Source organism: Oncorhynchus keta, unplaced genomic scaffold (assembly GCF_023373465.1).
Source record: "Oncorhynchus keta strain PuntledgeMale-10-30-2019 unplaced genomic scaffold, Oket_V2 Un_scaffold_3710_pilon_pilon, whole genome shotgun sequence".
Classification (NCBI taxonomy): domain Eukaryota; kingdom Metazoa; phylum Chordata; class Actinopteri; order Salmoniformes; family Salmonidae; genus Oncorhynchus; species Oncorhynchus keta.
In genome coordinates, this window is record NW_026290925.1 from 76,150 (window position 1) to 89,903 (window position 13,754).

The following is a 13,754-nucleotide window of genomic DNA, read 5'->3' on the forward strand; positions in this document are numbered from 1 at the left end:
TGTCCCTCCAGACAGAGAAACAGAGGTTAAATCAATTAGTAGACACTGACTAGACAGGTCTCAGAGCAAATCTCTCAGAGAGCTGACTGAGTCTGTTACAAATGGGATGGAACCTGAGAGGAGGGGGACTGTCTAACACACACACACACACACACACACACACACACACACACACACACACACACACACACACACACACACACACACACCTGATAGACAGGTTTAATAAGGCTCGGAGAGGGGGAAATGGAGAGAGAGCTTTATGGAAAGAGATTGCGTAAAAGAGAACGCGAGATAGAGAATAACAACCCATGTTTATATTTATTTTTGTACATAATGACACTTGAAATTCTTTATTATTTTGGAACTTGTGTAAGTGTAATGTTTACTGGTTAATTTTTTCATTGTTTATTTCACTTTTGTTTATCCATTTCACTTGCTTTGGCAATGTAAACAATATGTTTCTCATGCCAATAAAGCCCTTAAATTGAATTGAGACAGAGACAGAGAGCTAGATAGAGAGACTGACATGGAAAACACAGGACTGAGCAACCTGCCCTTCAGAGTTCAGACACAGACAGTCCCCTCAGACACTTCCTCTAACACGGACTTCACTGTAACACACACACACCAGCTTGACCTTCATTCATACACATCTCACGCAAGTCAGACACATAGCTATGACGAGGCTACACCAACAGTCTGGTCAAACAACGCGAGCCCAGAAGCATGGTGTAGGGCTGCAAACACCACCAATATGACCAGTTCAAACCAAAGCTTCTGAATCTAATATAATTGTATTCATCACATGCGCTGAATACAGCTGGTGTAGACTAAACATTGAAATGCTTACGAGCCTTTCCCCAACAATGCAGAGTTATTAAACAATAAAAACATTTAACAGTAACAGGGATAGAATAAAATACACATGAATGGATCTACAGTGCATTCAGAAAGTATTCAAATCCTCACCTTTACACATTTTGTTATGTTACAGCCTTATTCTAAAATTCAATTTTAATAGTGAAGACATCAAAACTATGAAATACATATGGAATCATGCGGAACCAAAGGCGTTAAACAAATCTAAATATATTTTATATTTGAGATTCTTCAAAAGTAGCCCCTTGCCTTGATGACAGCTTTGCACACTCTTGGCATTCTCTCAACAAGCTTCTTCACCAGAAAGGTTTTCCAACAGTCTTGAAGGAGTTCCCACATATACTGAGAACCTGTTGGCTGCTTTTCCTTCACTCTGTGGTCCAACTCATCCCAAAACCATCTCAATTGGGTTGAGGTCGGGTGATTGTGGAGGCCAGGTCATCTGATGCAGCACTCCATCACTCTCCTTCTTGGTAAAATAGCCTGTACACAGCCTGGAGGTGTGTTGGGTCATTGTCCTGTTGAAAACACAAATGATAGTCCCACTAAGCCCAAACAGCAGCCATGCTGGTTAAGTGTGCCATGAATTCTAAATAAAATCACAGACAGTGTCACCAGCAAAGCACTTCCACACCATCACACCTCCTCCTCCATGCTTCACGGTGGGAAACCACACAGGCAGAGATCATCCATTCACCTACTTTGCGTCTCACAAAGACACAGCAGTTGGAACCAAAATGTCAAGTTTGACTCATCAGACCAAAGGACCGATTTCCACCTGTCTAATGTCCACTGCTCATGTTTCTTGGCCCGAGCAAGTCTCTTCTTATTCTTATTTTTGCAGCAACTCGACAATGATTCATTTTTATTTTATTTTTTGCCTTTACCTCCTTATCTCACCGCATTTGCTCACATCGTATATAGTCTTGTTTATACTGTATTACTGACTGTATGTTTGTTTTACTCCATGTGTAACTCTGTCGTTGTATGTCGAACTGCTTTTGTTTTATCTTGGCCAGGTCGCAATTGTAAAATGAGAACTTGTTCTCAACTTGGGTACCTGGTTTAACCAAAGGTGAAATAATTTTTTTTTAAATTTAGACTGATTCACGCAATCTCCTCTGAACAGTTGAGATGTGACATGAACTCTGAAACATGGTAACTATAATGAATTTATCCTCTGCAGCAGAGGTAACTCTGGCCCCTTTCCTATGGCGGTCCTCATGAGAGCCAGTTTCATCAGAGCACTTGATGTTTTTTGCGACTGCACTTGAAGAAACTTTCAAAGTTCTTGAAATTCTCCGGATTGACTGACCTTCTCGTGTCAAAGCAATGGACTGTCTTTTCTCTTTGCTTATTTGAGCTGTTCTTGCCATAATACAGACTTGGTATTTTACTAAATATGTCCATCTTTCTGTATACCACCCCTACCTTTTCACAAACGCATTAAGAAGGAAAGAAATTCCACAAATTAACTTAAGTCACACCTGTTAATTTAAATGTATTCCAGGTGACTACATCATGAAGCTGTTGAGAGAATGCCAAGAGTGTGCAAAGCTGTCATCAAGGCAAAGGGGGGCTACTTGAAGAATATCAATTATAAAATATATTTTGATTTGTTTAACACTTCTTTTGGTTCCATATGTGTTATTTCATAGTTTTAAAGTCTTCAAAATGATCCTACAAAGTACAAATAAACCCTAGGTGTGTCCAAACTTGAGTGCTACTGTAAGTAAGTATTCAGACCTTTACTCAGTCCTTTGTTGAAGCACCTTTGGCAGCGATTAAAGCCTTGAGTCTTCTTGGGTATGACGCTACAAGCTTGCAACATCTGTATTTGGGGATTTTCTCACATTCTCCTCTGCAGATCCTCTCAAGCTCTGTCAGATTGATGGGGAGGGTCGCTGCACAGCCATTTTCAGGTCTCTCCAGAGATGTTTGATCGGCTGGGGAACTCAAGGACACTCAAGAGAATTGTCCCGAAGCCACTCCTGAGTTGTCTTGGCGGTCTGTTAGGGGGTTGTCCTGTTGGAAGGTGAGACTTTGCCCCAGTCTGAGGTCCTGAGCCTCTGAGCAGGTTTCATTAAGGATCTATGTACTTTGCTCCGTTCATCTTTCCTCGATCCTGACTTGTCTCTCAGTCCCTGCCACTGAAAAACATACCCACAGAATGAGGCTGCAACCACCATGCTTCACCGTAGGGATGTTACAGGCCAGGTGATGAGTGGTATCTGGTTACCTCCAGATGTGACATTTGGCATTCGGGCCAAATAGTTCAATCTCGGGTTCATCAGAACAGAGAATCTTGTTTTCATAGTCAGCGGCCTTTAGGTGCTATTTGCCAAACTCCAAGCGGTCTGTCATGTGCATTCTATTGAGGAGGGATTCCGTTTGCCACTCTACCATAAAGGCCTGATTGGTGGAGTGCTGCAGAGATGGGAGAATCTTCCAGAAGGACAACCATCTACACAGAGGAACTCTGGAGCTCTGTCAGAGTGATCATCGGGTTCTGGTCACCTCCCCTGACCACGGTCATTCTCCCTGATTGCTCAGTTTGGACGGAGGATGGCTCTAGGAAGAGTCTTGGTGCTTCCAAACGTCTTCCATTTAAGAATGATAGAGGCCATTGTGTTCTTTTGAGGACTTTCAATGCTACAGAAATGTTTGGTACCTTTTCCCAGATCTGTGCCTCAACAAAATCATGTCTCAGAGCTCTACAGACAATTCCTTCGACCTCATGGATTGCTTTTTGCTCTGACATGCACTGTCAACTGTGGGACCTTATATAGACAGGTGTGTGCCTTTACAAATACTGTCCAGTCAATTGAATTTACTACAGGTGGACCCCAAGATGTAGAAACATCTGAAGGATGATCAATGGAAACAGGATGCACCTGGGCTCAATTTTGAATCTCATAGCAAAGGGTCTGAATACTTACGTAAATAAAAGGTATTTCTGTTTTTTTAGTTTTGATAAATAAAACAATCGACCCCAGTGATGTACTGGGCTGTCCGCACCCCCTTTGTAGGTCTTTGTGGTCAAGGGTGGGGCAATAGCCATACTAAGAGGGACGAGCCGGTCAAGTGCTTTCGATGGTGCAGCTGTAGAACGTTTTGAGGATCTGAGGGACCATGCCAAATCTTTTCAGCCTACTGAGGGGGAAGAGGTGCAGCTGTGCCCTCTTCACGATTGAGCTGGTGTGTGTGGACCATGTCATGTCCTTAGTGATGTGGACGTGAAGGAACTTAAAGCTCTCGACCCCCTCCACAACAGCCCAATTGATTTGATGGGGTGTGCTCTCCCTCTTTATCCTGTAGTCCACGATCAGCTCCTTGGGCTTACTAACATTGAGGGCGAGGATGTTGTCCTGGCACCACACTGCTAAGTCTCTGACCTCCTCCCTATAGGCTGACTCATTGCCGTTGGTGATCAGGCTTACCACCGTCGTGTTGTCAGAAAAACATGATGGTGTTGGAGTCATGTGCACCACGCAGCCATGTGTACAGGGAGTACAGGAGGGGACTAAGCACACACCCTGAGGGGCCTCTGTGTTGAGGTTTAGTGTGGTGGAGGTGTTGTTGCTTACCTTCACCACCTGGGGCCGACCCCATCAGGAAGTCCAGGATCCAATTGCAGAGAGAGGTGTTCAGTCCCAGGGTCCCTAGCTTGGTGATAAACTTGGAGGGGACTATGGTGTTGAACGCTGCGCTGTAGTCTATGAACTGCATTCTTACATAGTTATTTTGGCAGGTAGCCTAATGGGTAGAGATTTGGGCCAGGTGGGCCAGGCGTCATTTGTGGTTCTGTTGGGGCCGTACGCAAATTGGAGTGGGGTATCTGGGATTATGGTGTTGATGTGTGTTATAAGCAGCCTTTCAAATCACTTCAGAATTACACATGTGAGTGCTACAGGGCGATCGTCATCTAGACAGGTTACCTTGGAGCTCATGGGAACAGGGACAATGGTGGTCAGGTTGAAACACATTGGGATTACAGACTGGGAAAAGGAGATATTTCAAATCTGTGAAGACCTCTGCCAGCTGATCTGCGCATGCTTTGAGAACGCGCCCTGGGATTCCGGCCTTGTGATTGTTAACCTTTTTAAATATTTTGCTTACATCTGCCATGGAGAGCGAGAGCACACAGTAATCCAGAAAAACATGACTTTCACGCAAGGCACAGCTTTATATTCATCGAAGAGCATAAGAGGCATTTAGCTCATTTGGGAGTTCTGCGTCAGCTGGGAACCTCATGGTTGGGTGTGTCTTTGTAATCCGTTATCGTCTGCAAGCCCTGCCACATACCACGAGCATCATAGTCGGTTAAATAGGATTCCACCTTCCTCCTTGGCCTTTTGCATGTTTGATGTCTCGGAGGTCGAGCAGGATTTCTTGTATGCGTCCATGTCGGTAGCTCTAGCCTTTAGACCAGCATGGATGTTGCCTGTAATCCATGGTTTTTGTTTGGGATATGTTCTTTATAGTCACTGTGTGGACAATATCGTCTATTCACTTATTAATGAATTCCATGACTGCTGTGGTAAACTCCTCAATGTTATCCGATGAATCCCGCAACACATCCCAGTCTGTACAGCAACACATCCCAGTCTGTACTAGCAACACATCCCAGTCTGTACTAGCAACACATCCCAGTCTGTCCCAGTCTGTGCAGCAACACATCCCAGTCTGTGCAGCAACACATCCCAGTCTGTAGCAACACATCCCAGTCTGTACAGCAACACAACGTAACAACACATCCCAGTCTGTACAGCAACACATCCCAGTCTGTACTAGCAACACATCCCAGTCTGTAACAACACATCCCAGTCTGTAGTAACAACACATCCCAGTCTGTACACAACACATCCCAGTCTGTAGTAACAACACATCCCAGTCTGTACAGCAACACATCCCAGTCTGTACAGCAACACATCCCAGTCTGTACAGCAACACATCCCAGTCTGTAGTAGCAACACATCCCAGTCTGTACAGCAACACTCCCAGTCTGTACAGCAAAATCCCAGTCTGTACTAGCAGTCTTGTAGCCTCGCATCTGCTTTGTCCGACCATTTCCACATTGAGCGCGTCACTGGTACTTCCCGTTTGAGCTTTTGTTTGTAAACAAGAAGCAGGAGAATGGAGTCATGGTTAGATCTGCTGAACGGAGGACGAGGGAGGGCCCTATGCGTTTCTGTGGGTAGAATAAAAGTGGTCTAGAGTTTTATCACCCCTAGCGGTGCAGAAGACTTGTTGGTAGAAGTGAGGTTAAGTCTCACCCACCAGGAACGCTGCCTCTGGATGAGCAGTTTCTTGTTTGTTTATGGCCCATACAGTTTGTCGAGTACCAGAGTGGTGTTGGCCTGTGGAGGAATGTAGACAGCTGTGATAATTACAGATGGGAACTCTCTTGGTAGATAAGAGTCTGCAGCTTACCATTAGGTATTCGATATCAGGTGAGCAAAAGCTCCAGATTTCCTTCACACTTGAAGCAGCAAACCAGTTGTTATTTAGGAAACACACTGCCCCCCCGAAGCCGCCTTTCCGATCCTGCCGCTGCTGCATGGAGAATCCATCGAGTACTAGGTGCATAGCGTCATCATCCAGCCACGTTTCAGTAAGACATAACATTGCAGCATCTCCGCGCTTACACCTGCGGTGTTTTGTTAGCGCATGGAACAAATTAACAGGGATGTATGATCAGTGGAACAGCTGAGTCGGAGTTGAAGTCATATTTGAAGTCGAAATCAAGGTTAGTAACTGTCGATCTGATGTCCAGAAGTACTTGGTGGTCATATGTGATAATAGTATGAACTGTCTGTACAAAAAAGTCAAGATAAACACAATAAAAGTTACTATATAGCAAAGTTGGGCTGGAACTTCCATTGGCACCATCTTTCTGAGGACGCAGTTCAATCAATCGCAGAATAAAGAAACTGCCGTACAGTTCCTGGCCCGGCAATTTTCCTTTTCTGCAACTGATTGAATTGGGGACCAATATGATTTGATTATGCCAGACCAGAGGCCTCCCTCCTCTCTTACTCCTCCTCTAACCCTTTGATATAAAAAGAGGGGTTAAGCTGTGACCCCCACTATCAATCAGTATGGGAGTTCCCTCCTCCTGTGGTGCCGAGTGGGAAACAGCTTTAGGAGCTCTGCTCCCACTCAGAGTGATGTATCCGGAAACATCCCCAACACACACTACTTCCCTCAAGTCTGTCCACCCAGTGGGACATGAATGCACACACACACACACACACACACACACACACACACACACACACACACACACACACACACACACACACACACACACACACACACACACACACACACACACACACACACACACACACACACACACACCTGTAGGATGTCATTGGGGTGGTCAGAGCAGACGCCACGTAGAGTTCATGTCCACACACCACCCCCTCTGCCAGGAAGTACTTGAGCAGCATACGAGAGTAGCTGTCATGTCGGTCCTCCTCTGAGAAACAACACACATAACGTTAGGTTCCACTGTCATAGTGTCCTCCTACCTACACAGAGAACAGCATCATTGACACAGATCCCTGCCACTTTAGTCTCAAAAAGGGAAGAAACAAATGCCATTATAAACACATGTACACAGCATAGAGGTGATGAAGTTTAAATGTCTATCTACATTGACAGTAAAAGACGCTGTTCACATAAAGCCACAGTGTTTCCCAACGCAACACCTTACACCTGGATGAGCTCTAATCACAACACAACAGATGGGGATCTGTCACACTACCTGTCTGGAATGGATGTAATGACCAGTCACTCTTAGTGAGGGAGGTGGGAGAATGGACACGACACAGGGACACAGGTGTCATCTCCTGAACCAGAGCTCCCAATCATATGAGACGACAGCCTCCTCACAGAAAGGGGTGAGGCCACATCATCTCCTCCACCATCTTGAAGAGGGATAGGACATCCTGTGTGGAGGGATTCTGGGATTCTCATGGAGGTATGAGCCCTGTCAGCTAAATGACACAGGGATGTGGAACTCAACCTGCATTCAGAGTCGGGAGTGTTTCTTCACAAATGAAATTACCATTGTGTGTTTATTTTGTTGATGTGTGAGTCAAAGTCAACTCATTTCAATGGTAGACAATTTCTTGACACCCAGCTCACTTTAATTCACTGTTGTTCTCTCAGGATTATGATGGTGATGATGGCTTTTCAAACGGCCTTGTGTTTGTTGGTGTAATTCATATGAACACTATTCAATTCAGAAGTGAACGCTGGTTTAGGTGAGTAGAAAAGGCATCAGGTGACATTTACATCCAAAAAGACGTGCAGTCTAAATGTCAAACACAACACAACAGTGAGACACCAGTCCTAATTCTAGTGGAACTCCAGAGCTGTGTTTGCAGCTTCAGGACAAGAGGCCAACACTCTGGAAGAGCTTTGCATTCTGTCTAATTTACATCTGTATTGAAGTCCTGAGTGACAGTGAGGACTAGTAGCTAGTGAGTGAGGGACACATTCTACCACAGATGGCTACCTCAGACTGCAAAAAAGCACCCACCACCCAACCACAATGTAGGCCCACTCTAATTCTACAACCCCACATACCACTACCCAGCATGCCACTGCTGCTTCTTGTCACAGCCACAAACCACCATTTTGTAAAGCAGTCTCTAGCCTCTACACACAATGGCAGACAGTACGCACACACACAAAGGACAGTGACAGTTAAAGGTGACAGCCATACAGCTGACATCACATCCGACAGCCTGAGAATAACGCAGAGCCATCCAGGAACACCTGGGGAATGTACTTCCCCTCCCGACATTCCTGGCCTGTCTCCTCATTCCTCACCCATGATGGGACAGCTCCGGGATGGCCCAGGAAATTCCTGCCTCTTCAATTATCGTCTGTGGGGCTCCTGTCCTCTTATTGATGGCTTTCTAGGTCATCAGGACCTTGTGGCTTTCAGCAGGGCCCAAAGCCTCCCAGATGGGCCCTCTCTCCAGATGAGGCCCATTGTGCCCTGCCTTTCTATGGGAGCCCTTCCAAATACAACCTGAGGGAGTCATTAGGCTGCTGAGGAGGAGGGGGTTGAGAAAAAGAGGGGAGAGAGAGTGGGGAGGACGGGGCGGGTGGAAGGTTGGAAGCAGTAGAGTCACCTCTTGGTGGGTTGTGACCACAGGACCCCACGACAGATCAGTCACTCTCTGAACAGTCAGAGGGAATTACTTTTGTCTTAACAGGCTTTCTTTTTGGCTCTTTTTTTTGCCTCCATTTTGACGTGGGATTGTAAAGGAAGTGGACCTCTAGGATTTGGGCTTTTTTAACATGGAGATGGAATCGGCCCTGTCTCATGTAGCTGAAGGTGAAATGGTGGAGATGGTGGGGTGGAGATGGTGGGGGAGGGGGGAGATGGTGGGGAGGGGGGTGGAGATGGTGGGGGAGGGGGGTGGAGATGGTGGGGGAGGGGGTGGAGATGTTGAGGGGGGAGGGTGGAGATGGTGGGGAGGGGGGTGGAGATGGAGATGGTGAGATGGTGGGGGTGGAGATGGTGGGGGAGGCGGAGATGGTTAGCCACGCTTCAGGATTGTTTTGATCACATGCACTCTGATATGTTCCAGGGTAGCCAGACGCAGAGCACGGATACGGTGACTGAGTTCATAAGGAAGTTTATAGGAGATGTAGTACCCACGGTGACTATTCAAACCTACCTAAACAGAAACCGTGGACAGATGGTAGCATTCTTGCGAAACTGAACGTGAACCACCGCATTTAACCAGGGCAAGGTGCCTGGTTATATGGCAGAATATAAACAGTGTAGTTATTCACTCCGCAGGGAAATCAAACAAGCTAAACGTCAGTATAGAGATAAAGTGGAGTCGCAATTCAACGGCTCAGACACGAGATGCATGTGGCAGGGACACGCTTTGAGGATAACACAGTGCCACCGACGCGGCCCACTACCAGGACTGTGGGCTCTCCTCCTCCGTGGCCGCGTGAGTAAAACATTTAAATGTGTTAACCCTCGCAAGGCTGCCGGACCAGACAGCATCCCTAGATGCATCCTCAGAGCATGCATACCAGCTGGCTGGTGTGTTTACAGGCATATTCAATTTCTCCCTATCCCAGTCTGCTGTCCCCACATGCTTCAAGATGGCCCACCATTGTTCCTGTACCCAAGAAGGCAAAGGTAACTGAACTTAATAAATATCGCCCGTAGCACTCACCTCTGTCATCATGAAGTGCTTTGAGACTAGTCAAGTATCATGTCACCTCTACTTTACCTGCCACCTATACCCACTTCAATTGGGTTGCTTAATAGATCCACAGACAATGCAATCACCATCACTCTGCACACTGCTCTATCCCATCTGGACAAGAAGAATACCTATGTAAGAATATTGTTTATTGGCAATCGCTCAGCATTCAACACCATAGTACCCACCAAGCTCATCATTAAGTTTGAGGCACTGGGTCTGAACCCTGTCCCGTGCAATTGGGTCCTGGACTTCCTGACAGGCTGCCCCCAGGTGGTGATCCTCAACACTGGGATCCCACAAGGGGTGTGCTCAGCCCCTTCCTGAACTCCCTGTTCACCCACGACTGCGTGGCCAAGCACGCCTCCAAATCAATCATCAAGTTGGCAGATGACACAACAGTAGTAGGCTTGATTACCAACGATGACGAGACCACCTACGAGAGGAGATGAGGGCTCTGGAAGTGTGGTGTCTGGAAAACAACCTCTCACTCAACACCAACAAAACAAAGGAGATTATTTTGGATTTCAGGGAACAGCAAAGGGTGCACCCCCATATCTACATCGACGGGACCGCAGTGGAGAAGGTGGAAGCTTCAAGTTCCTTGGCGTACACATCACTGACAAACTGAAATGGACCACCCACAGACAGTGTGGTGAAGAAGGCGCAACAGAGCCTCTTCAACCTCAGGAGGCTAAAGAAATTTGGCTTCTCACCTAAAACACTCACAAATTTTACAGATGCACAGTTGAAAGCATTCTGTTGGGCTGTATCACCGCCTTGTTCAGAAACTGCACCGCCCGCAACTTCAAGGCTCTCCAGAGGGTGGTGAGGTCTGCCCAACACATTACCGGGGGCAAACCACCCACCCTCCAGGACACCTATAATAATACCTACTGTAATCACTGCCTCACACATCGATTGGGGGTTAAATTGAAGGGCAAGGCAATATATCTGGCTAATATCAGTTGATACACACAAATGACAGCTTTTAAAAAAGAAAAAGAAAATCACCTTTATTTAACTAGGTAGGCAAGTTGAGAACAAGTTCTCATTTACAATTGCGTCCTGGCCAAGATAAAGCAAAGCAGTTCAACAAATACAACAAGAGATACCAGCCAGGCTACTTGACCTCACCAGCAAGCAAAAATACTGTACAGCCTGAAATGGTTGATAATAATAACACATACAGCAGAAAACTCTCTTATCCCAATCAACCAACATGGCTTTGAATTGAACACAGCTTCCATGAATGCAGCTGGGGTACAGCCAGATGAAGTCAGGGTCAGTGGCTTGCTCTACGGCAGAGTGGCAGTTTGTTTACCTGGGACTGGAACCAGCTGCTCATTAGTCCATCTCCATGATTGTTATTATTTCATACCAAAGCTTATGGAAGCCTCATATAAGTAATATTATACAGTTGAAGTCAGAAGTTTACATAAACTTAGGTTTTAATGAAACTCCAACCTAGTTTTTCAACCACTCCACAAATTTCTTGTTAACAAACAAAATTTTGGCAAGTCGGTTAGGACATCTACTTTGTGCATGACACAAGCAATTTTTCCAACAATTGTTTACAGACAGATTATTTCACTTATAATTCACTGTACCAAAATTTGAGTGGGTCAGAAGTTTACATACACGAAGTTGACTGTGCCTTAAACAGCTTGGAAAATTCCAGAAAATTAAGTTTAGAAGCTTCTGATAGGTAATGGTATCATTTGAGTCAATTGGAGGTGTACCTGTGCCTTAAACAGCTTGGAAAATTCAGCAAAAGACCCAGAAAATGAACTACACAAGTTTGTCATCCTTGGGAGCCATTTATAAATGCCTGAAGGCGTTCATCTGATAGGCTAAAGTAAAACACCATGGGACCACGCAGGTAAGCTTCTGTCTCCTAGAGATAACTTTGGTGCGAAAAGTGCAAATCAATCCCAGAACAGCAAGGCCATGCTAATGACCATGAAGTTATGTTTGGAGGGGAAAGGGGAGGCAAGCAGAAGAATACCATCCAGAAGAATACCATCCGAACCGTGAAGCACGGGGGTGGCAGCATCATGTTGTCGGGTGCTTTGCTGCAGGAGGACTGGTGTACTTCACAAAATAGATGGCATCATGAGGAAGGGAAATTATGTGGATATATTGAAGAAACATCTCAAGACATCAGTCAGGAAGTTAAAGTATGGTCACAAATGGGTCTTCCAAATGGACAATGACTCCAAGCATACTTCCAAAGTTGTGGCAAAAATGGCTTAAGGACAACCAAGTCAAGGTATTGGAGTGGCCATCACAAAACCCTGACCTCAATCCTATAGAACATTTGTGGGCAGAACTGAAAATTGTGTGCGAGCAAGGAAGCCTACAAACCTGACTCAGTTACACCAGCTCTGCCAGGAGGAATGGGCCAAAATTCAACCAACTTATTGTGGGAAGCTTGTGGAAGGCTACCTGAAATGTTTGACCCAAGTTAAATTTAAAGACAATGCTACCAAATACTAATTGAGTATATGTAAACTTCTGACCCACTGGGAATGTGATGAAATAAATAAAAGCTTAAATAAATCACTCTACTATTATTCTGACATTTCACATTCCTAAAATAAAGTGGTGATCCTAACTCACCTAAGACATTACATTTGTACTTGGATTAAATGTCAGGAATTGGGGAAAAACTGAGTTTAAATGTATTTGGCTAAGGTGTATGTAAACTTCTGACTTCAACTGTATACACCTAGGGAGCCGAGACCAGTGCTATTATATTCACCTGACCATATTATATTCACCTAGGGAGCCTGAGACCAGTGATATTATATTCACCTAGGGAGCCGAGACCAGTAATGTATATACACCTAGGGATCCCGAGACCAGTAATATTATATACACCTAGGGAGCCGAGACCAGTGATATTATATTCACCTAGGAGCCCGAGACCAGTGATATTATATTCACCTAGGAGCCCTTGTAGACCAGTGATATTATATTCACCAAGGGAGCGAGACCAGTGATATTATATACACCTGGGGCCCGAGGACCAGTGATATTATATTCACTAGGACCCGAGACCAGTGATATTATATTCACCTAGGAGTCCGAGACCAGTGATATTATATTCACCTAGGGAGCCCGAGACCATTGATAGTTATATTCACCTATGTAGCCCGAGACCAGTAATATTATATACACCTAGGGAGCCTGAGACCAGTGATATTATATTCACCTAGGGAGCCGAGACCAGTGATATTATATTCACCTAGGGAGCCCGAGACCAGTAATATTATATTCACCTAGGGAGCCCGAGACCAGTAATATTATATACACCTAGGAGCCCAAGACCAGTAATATTATATACACCACCCAGTATATTCACCTAATAGACCAGTATTATTTAGGGAATGAGACCAGTAAAATTTTTATTTAGACCTCTAGGGAGGGGTAAAATGTAATATTATATTCACCTCCATATACACCACCCTATACTGTTTTTTGTTTTTTTCTCTGCAAAAAGGGGGGTAAAATGTATTTACCCTCCATTACACTACTGTTTGTCATGCCAAACATGATGGGGTGTGGCTAAGAACAAACACATCTGACTGCCAGGCTAGGTTACACACACCTCAACCA

The 13,754-nt window shown here is 45.2% G+C and overlaps 1 pseudogene; it reads right to left on the minus strand.

The window, feature by feature from the left end:
* LOC127928763 (elongator complex protein 4-like) overlaps window positions 1-13,754 on the minus strand; it is a 45,306-nt pseudogene that overhangs the window by 28,281 nt on the left and 3,271 nt on the right.